This window comes from Chiloscyllium punctatum, chromosome 37, assembly GCF_047496795.1.
Source record: "Chiloscyllium punctatum isolate Juve2018m chromosome 37, sChiPun1.3, whole genome shotgun sequence".
Taxonomy (NCBI): Eukaryota; Metazoa; Chordata; class Chondrichthyes; order Orectolobiformes; family Hemiscylliidae; genus Chiloscyllium; species Chiloscyllium punctatum.
The window spans coordinates 17,632,232-17,650,656 of record NC_092775.1 but is presented as its reverse complement, the minus strand read 5'-3'; positions in this window follow the sequence as shown (position 1 = coordinate 17,650,656).

The following is an 18,425-nucleotide window of genomic DNA, read 5'->3' as shown; positions in this document are numbered from 1 at the left end:
ATTGCCGCTGGGACATTGACTGCCTCAACCTGGCAACCACCCTCACCCACTCCAACCTCTCATCCTCACAATGTGCAGCCCTCCATTCCCTCTGCCCCAACCCCAACCTCACCATCAAGCTAGCAAACAATGGTGGGGGGGGGGGGGGGGTGGGTGTGGTTGCAGTGGTAGTTTGGCACATTGACCTGAAGCCAGGCACCAACTTGAATACACCTCCTCCTACCACCTCCTTGACCACAACCTCACCTCCCATCACCAAACCATCATCTCCCAGTCCATCCACAACCTCATCACCTCAGGGGATCTCCTACACACAGCTTCCAACCTCATAGTTTGGGAACCCCGCACCACCCAGTTCTACCTCTTACCCAAGATCCACAAGCCTGACTACCCTGGCTGACCCATCATCTCAGTCTGCTCCTGCCCCATCGAATTTATCTCCACATACCTCAATACTGTCCAATCCCCTGGTGCAGGAATTCCCCGCATACGTTGGTTCTCTCCACCTCCTCCAAGACTTTTGTTTCCCTGGCCCCCAATGCCTCATCATCACCACAGACATCCAGTCCCTCTACACCTCCATCTGCCATGATGAGGGCCTCCAAGCCCTCTGTTTTTTCCTCGCCCAATGTCCCCAGCAGTAACCTTCCATTGACACTCTAATTTGTTTGGCTGAACTGGTCCTCACCCTTAACAATTTCTCTTTTGAATCCTCTCACTTCCTCCAGATGAAAGGGATTGCCATGGGCACCCACATGGGCCCCAGCTATGTCTGTCTCTTTGTTGGCTACGTGGAACAGTCCATCTTCTGCACTTACACTGGTATCATTCCCCACCTTTTCATCCGCTGCATTGATGACTGTATCAGCGCCATCTCGTGCTCTCATAAGAAGGTTGAATAGTTCATCAACTTCACCAACACACATTCCACCCCGACCTTAAGTTCACTTGAACTATCTCAGACACTGCCCTCCCCTTCCTGGCCCTCTCCATCTCCATAAATGGTGACCAACTCAACACTGACATCTTCTACAAATCCATTGATTCCCACAGCTACCTGGACTACACCTCCTCCCATCTTGCCTCATTAAAAATGCAATCCCTTATTCCCAATTCCTCTGCCTCTGGTGCATCTGCTCCCAGGAGGACCAGTCCCACCACAGAACACACCAGATGACCTCCTTCTTCAAAGACCACAATTTCCCCTCCCACGTGGTCAACGATGCCCTCCAGTGCATCTCATCCACTTCCTGCACCTCATCCCTCGAACCCCACCCCTCCAACTGCAATAAGGACAGAGCCCCCTTGGTCCTCACCTTCCACCCCACCAACCTCTGTATACATTGCATCATGCTCCGTCATTTCCGCCACCTACAAATGGACCCCACCACCAGAGATCTATTTCCCTCCCCACCACTATCCGCCTTCTGTAAAGGCCATTCCGCGGCGGCTCCCTTGTCAGGTCCAAACCCCCCACCAACCAACACTCCCCTCCTTGCATCTTTCCCTGCCGCTGTTAAGTCTTGCACAGGTTAAGTCTTACCTACTCCAGGGTGTGCAATAAAATCTCTGAACATGTTGATTTTAAAATATGTATACATTTAGCGGCATGGTGCCTCAGGGGTTAGTGCTGCTGCTTCACAGCGGCAGGGACCTGGCTTCAATTCCAGCCTCAGGTGAGTGTCTGTGTGGAGTTTGCACATTTTCCCTGTGTCTGTGCGGGTTTCCTCTTTGTGCTCCGGTTTCCTCCCACATTCCAATGATGTGCAGGTTAGGTGAATTGGCCATACTAAATTGCCCACAGTGTTCAGGGATGTGTAGGCTAGGTGCATTAGTCAGGGGCAAATGTAGCGTAATATGGTAGGGGGAATGGGTGTGGGTCGGCTACTCTTCATAAAGTTGGTGTGGACTTGTTGGGCTGAATGGACTGTTTCCATACTGTAGGGATTCTTTGATATCATTGAATGGCCGAGAAGATTTGATGGGCTGGATGGCCTACTTCTACTTCTACTTCTGATAGGTTAATGGCCTCCCTCCTGTCTGATGAAATGACCCTCTACCACCAAACGTTTCAGAGGAGAGTACATTAAAATCCACTCATGGTGTCAGAGCTGATTCTCTTCCTGTAAATCTTGATTGGAGGACTTATCTTATTTGAGTGACTCTTTGTTCTTCCTACCCTTCATCTGTTCTCTCCTAAGGCTGGTGCTATTAGATGTTGTGACACTTGAAAGCGTTCAGAAGAGATTTGCAAGGATGTTGCCAGGGTTGGAGGGTTTGAGCTATAGGGCGAGGCTGAGTAGGCTGAGGCTATTTTCCCTGGAGTGTTGGAGGCTGAGGGATGACCTTATAGAGGTTTATAAAATCATGAAGGGCATAGATAGGGTGAATTGTCAAAGTAGTTTCCCCAGGGTAGTGGAGCCAAAAATAGAGGGCACAGGTTTAAGATGAGAGGGGAAAGATTTAAAAGGGTCCTGAGGTGCAACTTTTTCACGCAGTGGGTGGTGTGTGTGTGGAATGAATCATCAGAGGACGTGGTGGAGGCTGGTACAATAATAACATTTAAAAAGCATCTGGATGGGTATATAAAGAGGAAGGGTTTAGAGGGATATGGGTCAAATGCTGACAAATGGGATTAGATTAATTGAGGATATCTGGTCGGCATAGGCCAGTTATTGAGTCATAGAGTCACAGAGATGTATAGCATGGAAACAAACCCTTCAGTTCAACTCGTCCAGGACAGCTAGATATCCTAAAAAAAATCTAGTTCCATTTGCCAGCATTTGGCCCAAATCCCTCTAAAACCTTCCTTTTCATATACTCATCCAGATGCCTTTTAAATGTTGTAATTGTACCAGGCTCCACCACTTCTTCTGGCAGCTCATTCCATTCACGCACCACTCTCTGCTTGAAAAAGTTGCCAGTTAGGTCCCTTTTCTATCTTTCCCTTCTCACCTTAAACCTATGCCTCTAGTTCTGGTCTTCCAATGCCAATAAAAGACTTTGTCTTTTTATCTTATCCATGCCCCTCATGATTTTATTAACCTCTATAAGGTCACCCCTCAGTCTGATGCTCCAGGGAAGACAACCCCAGCCTATTCAGTTGCTCCCAATAGCTCAAATCCTCCAACCCTGGCAACATCCTTGAAAATCTTCTCTGAACCCTTTCAAGTTTCACAACATCCTTCTGATAGGAAGGAGACCAGAATTCCACACAATATTCCAAAAGTGGCCTAATGTACGTCCTGTGCAGCTGCAACATGACCTCCCAGCTCCTATACTCAATGCTCTGATGAACAAAGGAAAGCATTCCAAATGCCTTCTTCACTATCCTAGCTACCTGCGACTCTACTTTTAAGGGACTATGAACTTGCATTCCAAAGTCTCTTTGTTCAGCAATACTTCCTAGGCCTTACCATTAAGTGTATAAGTCCTGCTCTGACTTGCTTCTCCAAAATCAGCACCTTCCATTTATCTAAATTTGGACCAAGTTTCTACACTGTACAACTCTATGAATCTATAATGGTGTTGCTGTGTCTCCATTGACCCTGTCCAGAGGTCTGAGGTAGAACTGTATGAATTGCTTCCAATGCACAGTGAAGGCTAATAGCAAGGCTGTTCAGATTCAGGTAAATCAGGTATTTTCCAAATCAACCTGTTCAGATGTGTTATTACAAACTTTTGAACATAAGAACATAGGAACTAGGAGCAAGAGTAGGCCATCTGAATCTTTGAGCCTGCTCTGCCATTCAAATAAGATAATGGCGGATCTTTTAGTGGCCTCAGCTCCACTTACCCACCCTCTCAACATAAGTCCTAATACCTTAACTGTTCAAAATAAATCTGTCTTATTTAAAATGTTTACTGGAATAGCCTCAACTACTTCACTGAGCAGGGAATTCCATGGATTCACAACCCTCTGGGTGAAGAAGTTCCTTCTCAATTCAGTCTGATAGGACTCAGTTCAAGCAGGTGGGACTTGACATGGGCCTCCTTGTCCAGAGGTAGGGGCTTTACCACTGTGCCATATAAGCCCTTGTAAAGCAAGGAAATCAAGCTCTCAGTCAAAGACCTGGTAACACAAATCTTTCCCTTATGCCAGCCATCAGTTTTACTCTTTGAAGGAATTTCAGTCAATCAGTTTCACAGAGTGAGCATTCCCAGTGTGTTCCCACTAAGTGGTCCCTGGTGAGCTCCACATAGCCCTGGGAACTCATGCGCTGGCTGTTAAAGCCAGGGTTCTGACTTAAATTCTCCATTGTGGTTGCTGCTGCCATAAATATTCAAATTATTACACCATCAGTATGGATTTCCCAGAAACTCCTCTCCCCAAATGAGGCCTTGTTAGACCAGGAAGTGAACTGGAATACATTGGTTTTCTGACTCAATGCCACTTTGTAGGGCTTCCCTGCAGTCTCTTGTCCTGCTGTCCACATCCTCACACTTCAACCTGCCCTTTGGCAGTTAAAATACAAACTGAAAAGCCAACAAGTTATGAAGGAAAACTTCTCTCTGTGTAAGAAATGGGAGCTTCCTGGAATATTTATGTAGGTGAAGGCTAAGTGGCATTATTGCTAGATTATTAATCCAGAGACCCAGACAACATTCTGGGGACATGGGTTTACATCTTGCCATGGCGGATAGTGGAATTTGAGTTCAATAAAAATCTCAAATTAAGAATCTATAAATGACCATGAGGCCATTGTTAATTGTCGGAAAAATACATCTGATCCACTAATGTCCTTTAGGGAAGGAAACTGTTGTCCTTACCTGGAAGGCCTACATGTGACTCCAAACCCATAGCAATGCAGTCGATTGCCTTCTGGGCAATTGGGGATGTGCAACAAATGGTGGTCTAGCCAATGACATCCATATTCCATGTATAATTTTAAAAAAAATTCAAATCCACTTCAACCGTGACCAGGATCCCATTCCACAATGAACAATAAACAGTAACTCCTGATATCATCATTAAAACTGTTTGAATTTGGTTTAATTTTTCTTTATTGTGAGCAAATAGAAACAAACCAGACCATTTTATTGCACAGCTTAACTTTGACATGTTAAGAGACACGTTGCCGGGGAGACATAAGTGAAAAGGATCCTCTGGGAGCAAATCCACTGCTCCGTAACATATTTTTGAAAATACTTAGCAGAGGTTGAGGGGAAAGAAAATGACAGCTCATGATTGGTGTCTAAACAGAACATTTTTACTGACACAATGATGAAGAGTAGACATGCTCGATGGAATTTGCCCTTGATACGAGACACCCTTGTGCTCCCACTCCGTGCTTACAAATTAGCAATGTGTTGGAGAACTTCTGCTACAGATGTTTAAAAACATACTTCTGCTGTTTCTTTCCAAACGCACACTTATGATCTCCTGTCAAATACTCCCATTAACATGACTGGCAAATGTCACGTGTGGCTCAGTACTCTTGTCTCAGGGTCAGAGCTGAGGCTTCAGCTAACCATTCCAGAGACAGCAATGAAGTTGAACTCCCCAGTGCAGTGCTTGAGACAAAGGTTTCAGGAAACTTCTACTCATTGTTTGCATACCTATTCATGGCTAGCTGGGTCAATCTGTGACCAATAGATTCTCACTTGCAGTTAGGGTAGACCACTTTTGCTTTCCTTTCTTTTTCCGTGCAAGGTGTTTTAAGGTGGAATACAGTTTGCACAAACTTACCCCGCGCTCTCTGAACCAGGAACTCAACTATCATGTACCATTGAACCAGAATGACAACAGCAAGCCTGCAGCTGTAGTTTTGGATTCAAAGATTGTCTCACCCACTGACCAAAGCTTGAAAGGATTCTCTCACTCAATATTCTCTTGCTGTTTTATCCATAACTGGTGTATCAGTAACTGTCATCCATAGAATGCTGTCTCATAGTGCCAGGTTCGATACCGGCCCCAGACGACTGTCTGAATGGAGTTTGCATGCTCTTCCCAAGTCTGCGTGTGTTTCCTCCGGATGCTCCGGTTTCCTCTCACAGTCCAAAGATGAGCTGGGGGGGTGGAATGGCCACACTAAATTGCTCCATAGTCTTCAGGGATGTGCAGGCCTGGTGGATTAATAATGGGAAATGCAGGGTTTCGCTGCGTGGGTGAGTTGAGTTGGGATGGGTCTTTGGAGGGTTGGTGTGGACCTGATGGGCCAAATAGCCTACTTCATACTTTAAGGATTCTATGAACATGGTGTGGTATACCTTTGGTTCAGAGTGTGGGGGTGATCATTTAGGCTGTTTGGAATCTTCTGCTCCGGCCATTTTCTTTGTCAAGAAGGTTTCCTCCCTGCTGGTGCCATGTCCATAATTTGTCCCCTTGCTATGTTCCACCTGTCAACTGAGGTAGTATGTCAGCATGTGGTGCTTAGGGCCAGCAGTGAGACTTAGGGGTCGATGAGGACCACTGATTACATTCCATCCTATAAGAAGGATGCAGCTGAGTGAAAGTACAAAGGTACTATCTCTATCTCAGCCCTCCACATACCCCATAGAGTGTTGAGTATATGACACACCAATGATAGTTCTGCCTTCCAAAAGAGGTGGTAAAACAGGGAGACATGAAAAATCCCAATGATGCTATATGGAAGAAGAGCAGGGAGAGCTATGCATGATGTCATTTCTCATACATGGTCCCCAATCAACATTACAATAGCAGATAAGCCAACCATTATTATCTTGCCATTTTTGGGATCTTGCTGTGCACACATTGGCTGCCACTGTTTCCTACACCACTACAGTGACCATATTTTAAAAATACTTCATTGGCTGCAATAAATATTTTGGAATGCCTTGTGTTTTGCACTATAGAACAGCATTACAGCAAAGGCTCCATTTCACATAGCATGCATCACATTTTCTGAACAGACTTCAACTGAGTTAATATTAACAGTTCAACATAACTCAGGCAGCTTGGTCTTGGTCAAAGTTGCATGCTGTAAGTAATGTTCATTTCTACTTTTCTGGGTCTAATCCCAATAATATACAGGTTATAAGCACGTTAGTCTCAGAAGGTGGAACAGCTATGTGGACTGTTTGCCAGGTTTCTATCACTGAGGTCCTGTTCAAACCCAATCTCATTCTTAATTGAAGCTTGTGGTCTTCCAACCCCCTTTCACCTCAGATCAAAGCCTGTATCTGTACCCCCTCATCTACCTCTTTCTCATCCAGAGCTCATTTCATTGCAAATCCTTCCCACTTGGACACGTAACTCATCAAACTCATCCTTGTCAAAATCTGTAATCCAAAATGCCTTTAATGTTGAAATCTTGAATGTATTTCAAACTGGTCCTATTAAAAAGAATCTCTCCTGCAGCCTAATCCATTCTTCTTGATTGAAGTCTGCCACATGTCACATTTCCCCTGACTATGAGACCATCCGGTTTTATAATAACCCAGGCTTGTAGCCAGTAATGCTTGCCTGACTGGGTAATCAAATGTGTCATAATTTATCCATGGTCTGTAGATCATTTATGACTGACTCTATATCCTCCCTATGAAACAAAGCATTTATCTTACCTTTGACCTGTAACCTTTTATACCTTCCCTGCTCAAGATACAACTACGTCTAACTCAAGTTTGACTTCTATGATAAACAATTTTCTTGAAGGCTTTCTCTCCCTTAAGTGATTGTTGCAGCTCTTGTGCAGAGCATCAGTCAACTCCTACACAATCTAATCAGGAATGTTACCTAATGCCAGTTGAGAAATTAAGCACAGAGGAGTCACTTATCAGGGTTAACTAAAGGCTTTTGGCTGTCAGTTCTTTGGCCCCAGTGAACTGACCATGGTTATCCGTGACAGTATTATGATTAATGATAATGAATAATCATATAGTCTGAGGAAAACAGCAGAGAAAGTATATGTGTTCAATGCTATAAGCAAGTTCTGCTTAAAATCAAGTTTGAAGTGTTTTGAAATTATACTTCATTCCTCTCCATGAAATTAAATTCCTGGAACAAGGATGTGTACTCATGTTGATATATTTAAAAAAAAACTGTGGACAATCAAGCCAATTCTGAAAAAGAACAATTAGTCTCAATATTTATGAATAAGATTGTTTTTGAATTTTCACAACCCTTTCACAACATAACAATGCATGTACAGAGGCAAGGCTTACTCTGGCATATCCAGAACACAAAAAAACACCAGGAACATGGGATTTGTGCTTTGAATAAACCTGTGTAAGGACATTTGGGAGTGGCTCTAGTCAGAACTTTGGGCTGAATTTGTTTCTACTTTAAATTTGATTATTGGAGATTAATAGAACTCAAGTTAACTCACAGCAAAGTACAAATTTTATAAGTATAAACAAGTACAATGGATCCCAGTCCTTTGCACATCTGGAACCCAGACAACTATTTTGTTTTTTTTTTAACTGATATTAGTGACATTCTCAAAGCATGTTTTGCATCATGATGTACGTTCTCAGAACCAGCACCAATAATACACATGCTCAAAGCAGGGCAAGGCTTCCAAAGTCAAGGTTCAACATAATAACAGTTCCTGGAGTTATTATAACACTGAAGGCAGACATTCAGTCCCTTATCAAGAGTGTGTGCTGGAAAAGCACAGCAGGTCCGGCAGTGTCTGAGGAGCAGGAAAATTGACGTTTTGGGCATAAGCCCTTCATCAGGAATGAGCCTTGTGGGCCGATGGTGCTGAGAGATAAATGTTAGGTGGGGCGGGGCTGGGGGAAAATAGCTGGAAATGCAATAGGTGGATGAAAGTGGGCGAGAAAGTGGTACGTCGGAGAGGAGGGCGGAGCGGATCAATGGGAAAGACGATGGACAAGTCAAGAGGGCGGTGCTGAGGTGGAGGCTTGGCTCTGGGATAAGGTGGGAAGAGGGGAAATGAGGAATCTGGTGAAATCCACATTGATCCCATGTGATTGCAGGGTCCCAAGGTGGAAGATTAGGTGTTCTTCCTCCAGGCATCGGGTGGTTACGGTTTGGTGATGGAGGAGGCCCATGCCCTGCATGTCCTTGGTGGAGTGGGAGGAGGAGTTGAAGTGTTCAGCCATGGACCGGAGGGTGCGGTTAGTGCGGGTGTCCCAGAGATGTTTTCTGAAATGATCTGCAAGTTGGTGTTCTGTCTCCTCGATGTAGAGGAGACCACATCGGGTCTAATGGATACAGTAGATTACATTTATGGAAGTACAGGTGAATTTCTGTTGGATGTGGAAGGATCCTTTGGGTCTTTGGATGGGGGTGAGGGGTGAGGTGTGAGCGCACATTTTGCAATTCCTGCGGTAGCAGGGGAAGGTGCTGGGAGTGGGGTGTGGGCTGGTAGGGGCGTGGATCTGACAAGGGAATCACAGAGGGAATGGTGCTCTGAAATGCTGATGGGAAATATATCCCTCATGGTGGGTTCTGTTGGTAGGTGGCCGAAATGGTGGAGGATGATACAATGTATCTGAAGGTTGGTGGGGTGGTTGATAAGGACCAGGGGCATTCTGTCCTTGTTGAGTTAGAGTGGTGGGGTTCAAGGGCGAAGGTGCAGGAAGTGGAGGAGATGAGCTGGAAGGTGTCATTGACCATGTGGGAGAGGAAATTGCGATGTTTGAAGTAGGAGGCCATCGGGGATTTTCTATGGTGAAATTGGTCATCCTAGGAACAGATGTGGTGGAGGCAGAGGAATTGGGAATAAGGGATACTGTTTCTACAGGAGGCAAATGGGAGGAGGTGTAGTCTAGGGAGTTGTGGGAGTTGGTGGTATTGTAATGGATATATGTGGTTAGTCGGCTGCTGGAGATGGAGATGGAATGGTCCAGGAAGAGGAGGGAGGTGTCCGAGATGGTCCAGGTGAATTTGAGGTTGAGGTGAAAGGTGTTAGTGAAGTTGATGAACTGTTCAATCTCCTCGTAGGAGAACGAGATGGCGCTGATACAGTCATTGATGTAGCGGAGGAAAAGGTGAGGGATGATGCTGGCGTAGTGGTGGAATGTGGATTGTTCCACATACCCAACAAAGAGGTAGGTACAGCTGGGGCCCATGCGAGTCCCTTGTGTCCAAGACTGCACTGTGTAGTGTGATTCAGTTGGTCTCATTCCCCTGGCTCTATCCTTCATATGTTTGCCCAATTTTCTTTTTGAAAGCATTGATGGCTTCAGCTTATCACCTTCATAGGTAAACACAACATTCCCAGCCATTATCAGTGACTGCACAAATAAGATACTTCACATTCTCTCAATGTCTCTTGACAAAGATTTTAAATCTGTGTCCTCTACTCCTTTGTGCCTTCAGCTGATGGGAACATATTTTCTGAACCTAATTATTGAGTAGAATCATTGAATCCCTACAGTGTGAAAACAGGCCATTCATTCTATCAAGTCCACCCTGACCATCTGAAGGGCATCCTATTCAGACGCAACCCCTACCCTATACCTTGCGCTTCCCATTGCTAATCCACCTCTTCTGCACATCCATGGATACAATGGGCAATTTAGTGTAGCCATCCTTTCTAACCTGCCCAGCTTCGGACTGAAGGAGGAAACCCATGCAGATACGGGAAGAATGTATAAACTTCACACATACAGTTGCAAGAGGGTGGATTCGAAACTGGATCCCTGGTGCTGTGAGGCAGCAGTGCTAACCACTGAGCCATTGTGCTGTTCCAAACCTGTTGTAATCTACTTTTATGATAATTTCTTATTTAATAGCTTTTGTGAACCTAAGTTTGATGTGTTGTGGATAACTATATGAATTTTTTTTTTAAAGAGAAAAATAATCCTTTAACAAAGGATTTCTTGAGAGTAACATGTTTGAGGGTAATTTATCATTTACTGCATGCCCCTAGCCTGGGACTATGATTGTCGGGTTGCAGCTTAGATTTGTTAGTTGATGCTGATCCTGGGGAAAGAAAGCAGCTTCTCAGCCTAGCTCCTCTGTCCCTGGAAATCCTCTTGCTGTGAGTCCAATTTGGTTTGGAGAGGCCCTGCTCCAGTCTGAATCCTGATTGTTGTTCTGAACAGCATCCAGAAGCATTCTTGCTGAGCTAGATGTGTTGATAAAGATACCAGTGGCATCTATTGTGTTTAGAGTTTGGTGCTGGAAAAGTAGCATCCGAGGAGCAGGAGAATTGAGGTTTCGAGCAAAAGCCTGGATTCTCATGCCCGAAACGTCGATTCTCCTGCTCCTCAGATACTGCCTGACCTGCTGTGCTTTTCTAGCATCACGCTGTTGACTCTGATTTCCAGCATTTGCAGTCCTCACTTTCTCCACATCTACTGGACTGGGTGAATTATGTTGCTGGTGGATCCAAAGAAAGGGAATTAATGGAATGCTTACAGGATGGCTTTTTGGAAAAGCTTGTGATGGAGCCCACAAGGGAGCAGGCTATTCTGGACTTCGTGCTATGTAACGAGCCAGACTTTATAAAAGATCTTAAAGTCAGAGAACACTTAGGAGGTAGTGATTATAATATGGTAGAGTTCAGCCTGCAGTTTGAAAGACAGAAGGCAAAATTGGATGCAATGGTGTTACATTTAAATGAAGGTAATTACAAGGGCATGAGAGAGGAACTGATGAAAATTGACTGGAAGCAGAGCCTAGTGGGGAAGACAGTAGAGCAACAATAGCAGAAGTGTCTGGGTGTAATTGAGGACATAGTATAGAGGTACATCCCAAAGAAAAGAAAGATTACTGGGGGGATTAGACAACCATGGCTGACGAAGGAACTCAGGAAATGTATCACAGAAAAAGAGAGAGCCTATAAAGTGGCCAATAGCACTGGGAAATCAGAAGATTGGGAAGACTACAAAACCAAACAGAGGATAACAAAGAGAGAAATAAGGAAGCAGAGAATCAAATATGAAGGTATGCTAACTAGTAATATTAGAAATGATAGTAAAAGTTTCTTCCAATACATAAGAAACAAACGAGAGGCAAAAGTAGAGATTGGGCCGCTCCAAATTGATGCAGGAAGGCTAGTGATGGGAGATAAGGAAATAGCTGAAAAACCTAATAAATACTTTGTGTCAATTTTCACAGTGGAAGACATGAGTAATATCCCAACAATTAAGGAGAGTTAAGGGGCAGAGTTGAGTATGGTGGCCATTACAAAGGAGAAAGCTAAAAGGTCTAAAATCTGATAAATCTCCTGGCCCAGATGGGCTACATCCTAGAGTTCTGAGGGAGGTGGCTGAAGAAATAGTGGAGGCGTTGGTTATAATCTTTCAAAAATCATTTGAGTCAGGGAAAGTTCCAAATGATTGGAAAATTGCTGTTCTAACCCCCTTATTCAAGAAAGGATCAAGACAAAAGATGGAAAATTATAGGCCGATTAGCCTAACCTCAGTTGTTAGTAAAATTCTAGAATCCATCGTTAAGGATGAGATTTCTAAATTCTTGAAAGCGCAGGGTCAAATTAGAACAAGTTAGCATGGATTTAATAAGGGGTAAGGACAGGCCGTGCCTGACAAACCTGTTAGAATTCTTTGAAGAGGTAACAAGTTGGTTAGACCAGGGAAACCCAGAGGATGTTATCTATCTAGACTTCCAAAAGGCTTTTGATAAGGTCCCTCACGGGAGGCTGCTGAGTAAGGTGAGGGCCCATGGTGTTCGAGGTGAGCTGTTGGCATGGATTGAGGATTCACTGTCTGACAGAAAGCAGAGAGCTGGGATAAAAGGTTCTTTTTCGGAATGGCAGCTGGTGACAAGTGGTGTCCCGCAGGGTTCAGCGTTGGGGCTTCAGCTGTTCACTTTATAAATAAATCTGGGTCAAGAGACTGGGGGCATTCTGACAAAGTTTGCCAATGATACAAAGTTCAGTGGACAGGCAGGTAGTTCTGAGAAGGTGAGGAGGCTACAGAAAGATTTAGACAGTTTAGGAGAGTGGTCCAAGAAATGGCTGATGAAATTCAATGTGAGCAAATGCGAGGTCTTGCTCTTAGGAAAAAGGAACACAGGCATGGACTATTTTCTAAATGGTGAGAAAATTCATAAAGCCAAAATACAAAGAGATCTGGGAGTGCCAGTCCAGGGTTCTCTAAATTAGTTAAGAAAGCAAGTGTAATATTGTCATTTATTTCAAGAGGGTTGGAATGTAAAAGCAACAATGTATTTCTGAGACTTTATAAAGCTCTAGTTAGGTCCCATTTAGAATACTGTGACCAGTCTTGGGCCTCACACCTCAGGAAGGACATTCTGGTGTTGGAGTGTATCCAGTGGAGATTCACACGGATGATCCCTGGAATGGTAGGCCTAACATATGATGAACGGCTGAGGATCTTGGGATTGTATTCGTTATAACTCAGAAGGTTGGGGGAGAGGTAATAGAAACTTACAAGATAATGCATGGCTTAGAAAGGGTAGATGCTGGGAAATTGTTTCCGTCAGGTGGGGATACTAGACTCGTGGGCACAGACTTAGAATTAGAGGGGGTCAATTTAGAACAGAAATGAGGAGACATTTCTTCAGCCAGAGAATGGTGGGCATGTGGAATTCAGTGCCATGGAGCGCAGTGGAGGCCGGGATGTTAAATGTTTCCAAGGCAGAGATTGATAAATACTTAATCTCGCAAGGAATTAAGGGATATGGGGAGAGTTCGAGTAAGTGGTGTTGAAATGCCCATCAGCCATGACTGAATGGTGGAGTGGACTCGATGGGCTGAATGGCCTTACTTCCACTCCTATCTCTTACACTCTTATGGTCTTACTGTGTTTGGTTACATCCACCTTTGAGCCCTAGAAAGTCAGATTGATTGCCATCTGAACACTTAACGAATTACCTTTCTTGTTACCTTCAAGAATTAAAACCTATTGGTAGAAAGACTATATTTTTCTCTCAGACTGTATATCTGCAGAGAAATATCTGTTTATTCCCCACTATGCATATATATGTGTTTGCTTTTGTTTAGCGTTCTTTAGAGTGGTACAGACTTATTAATGAAATCTACTAGCTAGTTTGGCATTGAATATGTTTCGTTTATAATAAATAAATAACTTGAAGTTTGTAAAAGAAACCTGTTTAATTAACCTTTTCATTTTAAGCTTAATATAGAGAAACCATACAATAGCTTATATCAAGACCTGGGAAAACAAATTCACATTGTGACCTACGGAATTACTACAGTATGGAAATAGGCCATTTGGCCCAATAAGTCTACACCAACTCTCTCCGTAAAGGACCTACCTCTGATGTCTCCTCTATACCTTTCCCTTAATATCTTAATGCTATGACCCCTTGTACCCATCAATCCTGCCCAGGGGAAAAGTCTCTGGTTATTGATTCTATCTATTCCACTCATTATTTTGTATACCTCGATCAGGTCTCCTCTCTCCCTCCTTCTCTTCAGAGAGAAAAGTCCGAGATTATTCAACCTTTCTTCATAAGGCAAATCCTCCAGTCCAGGCAGCATCCTGGTAAACCTTCTTTGTACCCTCTCCAAAGCCTCTGCATCTTTTCTATAGTAGGGTGACCAGAATTGGACACAATATTCCAAGTGTGGTCTCACCTGGGACTTGTAGAGCTGTAGCAAAACCTCACGGCTCTTAAACTCGATCCTTCTGCTATTGAAAACCAAAACACCATATGCTTTCTTAACAACCCTATCCATTTGGGTGGCAACTTTGAGGGATCTATGTACTTGCACACCCAGATCCCTCTGTTCCTCCATACTATCAAGAATCATGTCTTTAATCCTGTATTCAGCATTCATGTTTGGCCTTCCAAAATGCATCACTTCACATTTATCCAGGTTGAACTCCACCTGCCATTTCTCAGCCCAGATCTGCATCCTGTCTATGTCGCACTGCAGCCCTTGATACTATCGACGACACCTCCAACCTTTGTGTCATCTGCAAATTTACTAACCCACCCCTCAACCTCCTCATCCAAGTCATTTATAAAATCTACAAAGAGCAGAGAACCAAGAACAGAGCCCTGTGGGACTCCACTCAACAATGACCTCCAGACAGAATACTTTCTATCGACAACCACGCTCTGCCTTCTATCAGCCAACCAATTCTAAATCCAGATAGCCAAATCTCCCTGTATCCCATACTTCCTGACTTTATGAATGAGCCTACCATGGGGAAACTTATCAAATGCCTTTCTGAAGTCCATATATACCACATCCAGTGCTCGACCTTCGTCGACCTGTCTGGTCACCTCCTCAAAGAACTTAATAAGATTTTTGAGGCATGACCTGCCCCTCACAAAGCCATGCTGACTGCCTTTAATCACGCTGTGCTTTGCCAAATAGTCATAGATCCTATCCCTCAGAATTCTTTCCAAAACTTTGCTGACCACAGACCACGTCTCCGAAGAGCATCCCCCCTAGTCTCATCCTCCCTACCTATTTCCTGTAATTCCCATGGCTTAATTACCTAGCCTACACATCCCTGGACACTATGGGAAATTTAGCATGACTACCCCACTTAACCTGCACATCCTTCGACTATGGGAGGAAACTGGAAGACCTGGAGGGAACCCAAGCAGACAGAGGGAGAATGTGCAAACTCCACCCAGACAGTCGCCTGAGGGTGGAATCGAACTCAGGTCCCCTGAGGAAGGGTCACTCGATCTGAAATGTTAACTCTGATTTCTCTCCATAGATGCTTCCAGACCTGCTGAGCTTCTCCAGCAATTTCTGTTTTTGTTTCTGTTTTACAGCGTACATAGTTCTTTTGGTTTTTAACTTACACAGTCTCAGGGTAAAGGTAGACCATGTAGGACTGAGGTGAGGAAGAACATCTTCACTCAAAGGGCAGTGAACCTGTGTAATTCTCTACCACAGAAGGGTGTAAAGGCAAAACCATTGAATGTATTCAAGAAAAAGGGTGACAACATTTTCAAAAACCAAGGCATCTCAGGGTATATGACTTTGAACCAGCAGGAATATGACCACACTTGGAATATTGTGTCCAATTCTGGTCACCCTACTATAGGAAAGATGCAGAGGCTTTGTAGAGGATGCAAAGAAGGTTTACCAGGATGCTGCCTGGACTGGAGGACTTGCCTTATGAAGAAAGGTTGAATAATCTCGGACTTTTCTCTCTGAAGAGAAAGAGGAACAAAAGCAGGAATATGACTTTGAACCAGAGGATCAACAATGATCATGTTGAATGGTGGAGCAAACTCAAAGTGTTGAATGGCCTACTCCTGCTCCTAGTTTGTATGTTCCTATGGTTCTAAGCACCTAACCCCTTGAACCCATCGAGTAAATCTCCTCTGCATCCTCTGAAAGATGCTCACAGCTTTCCTGAAGTGTACTGACCAGAACTGAACGCAATATGCCGTGGGAAGCCAAACCAAAGCTTTGACCCAGTAAGCTTTTTTGATTTCTCTCTCCAAATGCTGCCAGACCTGCTGAGATTTTCCAGCAATTTCTGTTTTTGTTTCCAGCATTCTTCCGGTTTGTTTTGTCATGTTCTTTTGAGGGATTTTGTTTTTGATTTGAAATTTGGATCATGATGTTATTGCTGGGGAATATAATCAAAATATTGTTTAAAAATATTGTATCTCACTGGAGAGGCAGAAAAGCAACTTGTTAACTCTTACCTGTCGAATTAATTTGAGACCTGCACTGCTATGGCTGTTGTTGTACTAGTTAATGTCTAATTCTCAGGTGGTGTTGGATCAGGTTCCATTATTAGTATGTGATATTTTCCCTGAGCAACACAGCATTCTGTACTGAGAAGTTTTTTAAAATAATTCCAATATGGAAGGATAATCTTTAGAAGTGGGACTAAGGTATAATTTCAGTATGAAACTTTAGCTTCAGCCATTGCTCTAAGAAGGAAATGCCAATAAAATCTAAACCAATTTCAGTGATACTTTAGAAAAACAATTTGTGATGAATCATCCAATTGTCATTTTACTATTGCACTTGTAAATAGTAAAATTCAAATACAATCTGGCACTCCACCTCAGTGTCCATTTTCATCCATACATTGTCTGAACTGCATCTGTTACATTAAATAATAAGTCAAGGAAGGAATTAATGGCTTTAATTTTGGTGTCAAGGTTCAGCTGGCATTCATAAACTGTGAAAGCAAAGACCTGCCTAGAATCCCTTGATTGAATTACAACCTTGTAACTCCCCCTTCAGTATCCATTATTCGGCATCTTCTCTATTACAGTTTAATTATTTCAATTGAAATTACTTGGTACGTTTTCCAAGCCGATGATTCCAGAAACCCCCATGGCCATTACTATTAAAGCAGTTCAGCTCCACAGGGCTCATGCTTCCCTGATGCTGCAGCTCACATGATGAATCTCACCTAATTAAAATCAGACTTTGTTCAGCAGCATTTGATCTCACCTTGAAGTATTGGCAACAAACCATAACCTACATCTGGGGCATGGGTAAATGTATCTCCAGTTCTCTGCTGCTCAGAATGATTAAAACAGGCCTCTGTCATTGTAGCAAAGTCACGTGTCCCTCCTGAGTTATGGTTTATCATCACAGAGCCCCTCTATTTTTCATTTCCCTTTTCTAGGACTAGGAATGGGAGGTTTAGAATAAAAGGTCAGAAATATATTGATTGACAAGAATTTCGTTCATCAAAAGATTGTGAAGTTTTGAAATTCGCCATCTTGGAATGTTATGGATTCTCAGGCATTCAGCACATTCAAGATTGGGATCATTGGATACAAAGAGATTTAAAAAGAATGGGGATAGTGCAGAAATGTGGAACTGAGGTTGAGGATCAGCCATCATCTTACTGAATGGAGCAAATGTGGAAGACAGGTTGGCCTAATCCTGCTTTTTCTTATTAACTCTTGCCTAAACGAAGGAATGTTTGGCTTTCTTGTGTGATTAGGACTGCAGATGCTGGAGGTCAGAGTCAAAGAGTTTAGTGTTGGCAAAGCACAGCCGGTCAGGCAGCATCCGAGGAACAGGAGAATCCTGACAAAGGGCTTATGCCCGTAATGTCAATTCTCCTGCTCCTCGGATGCTGTCTGACTGGCTGTGCTTTTCCAGCACCACACTCTTCGATATAAGCGATAGCGTGGATAGAGAAAATTGATTTCTGCTAATTGGGAATTTGAGAAAATAAGTCAAATATTCAAGCCAAATATTTCATGAGTGGAGTTGAGAAACATTTCCATATATTACAGACATTAAATGTTTGGAATTCTCTTTTCGAAATGGGATTTAATGCTAATTTTAACTTGTTAATTTTAAACTGAGATTTTTTTGTTAAATTACGGAGGGATATGGGCAAATGCAGAAAAGAGTGCATGTAGATTAGATTAGATTACAGTGTGGAAACAGGCCCAACAAGTCCACACCGACCCGCAACCCGCCCATACCCCTAACCTAACACTACGGGCAATTTAGCATGGCCAATTCACCTGACCTGCACATCTTTTGGACTGTGGGAGAAACCGGAGGAAGCCCACGCAGACACGGGGGAAACGTGCAAACTCCTGAGTCGGGAATTGAACCCGGGTCTCCGGCATTGTGAGGCAG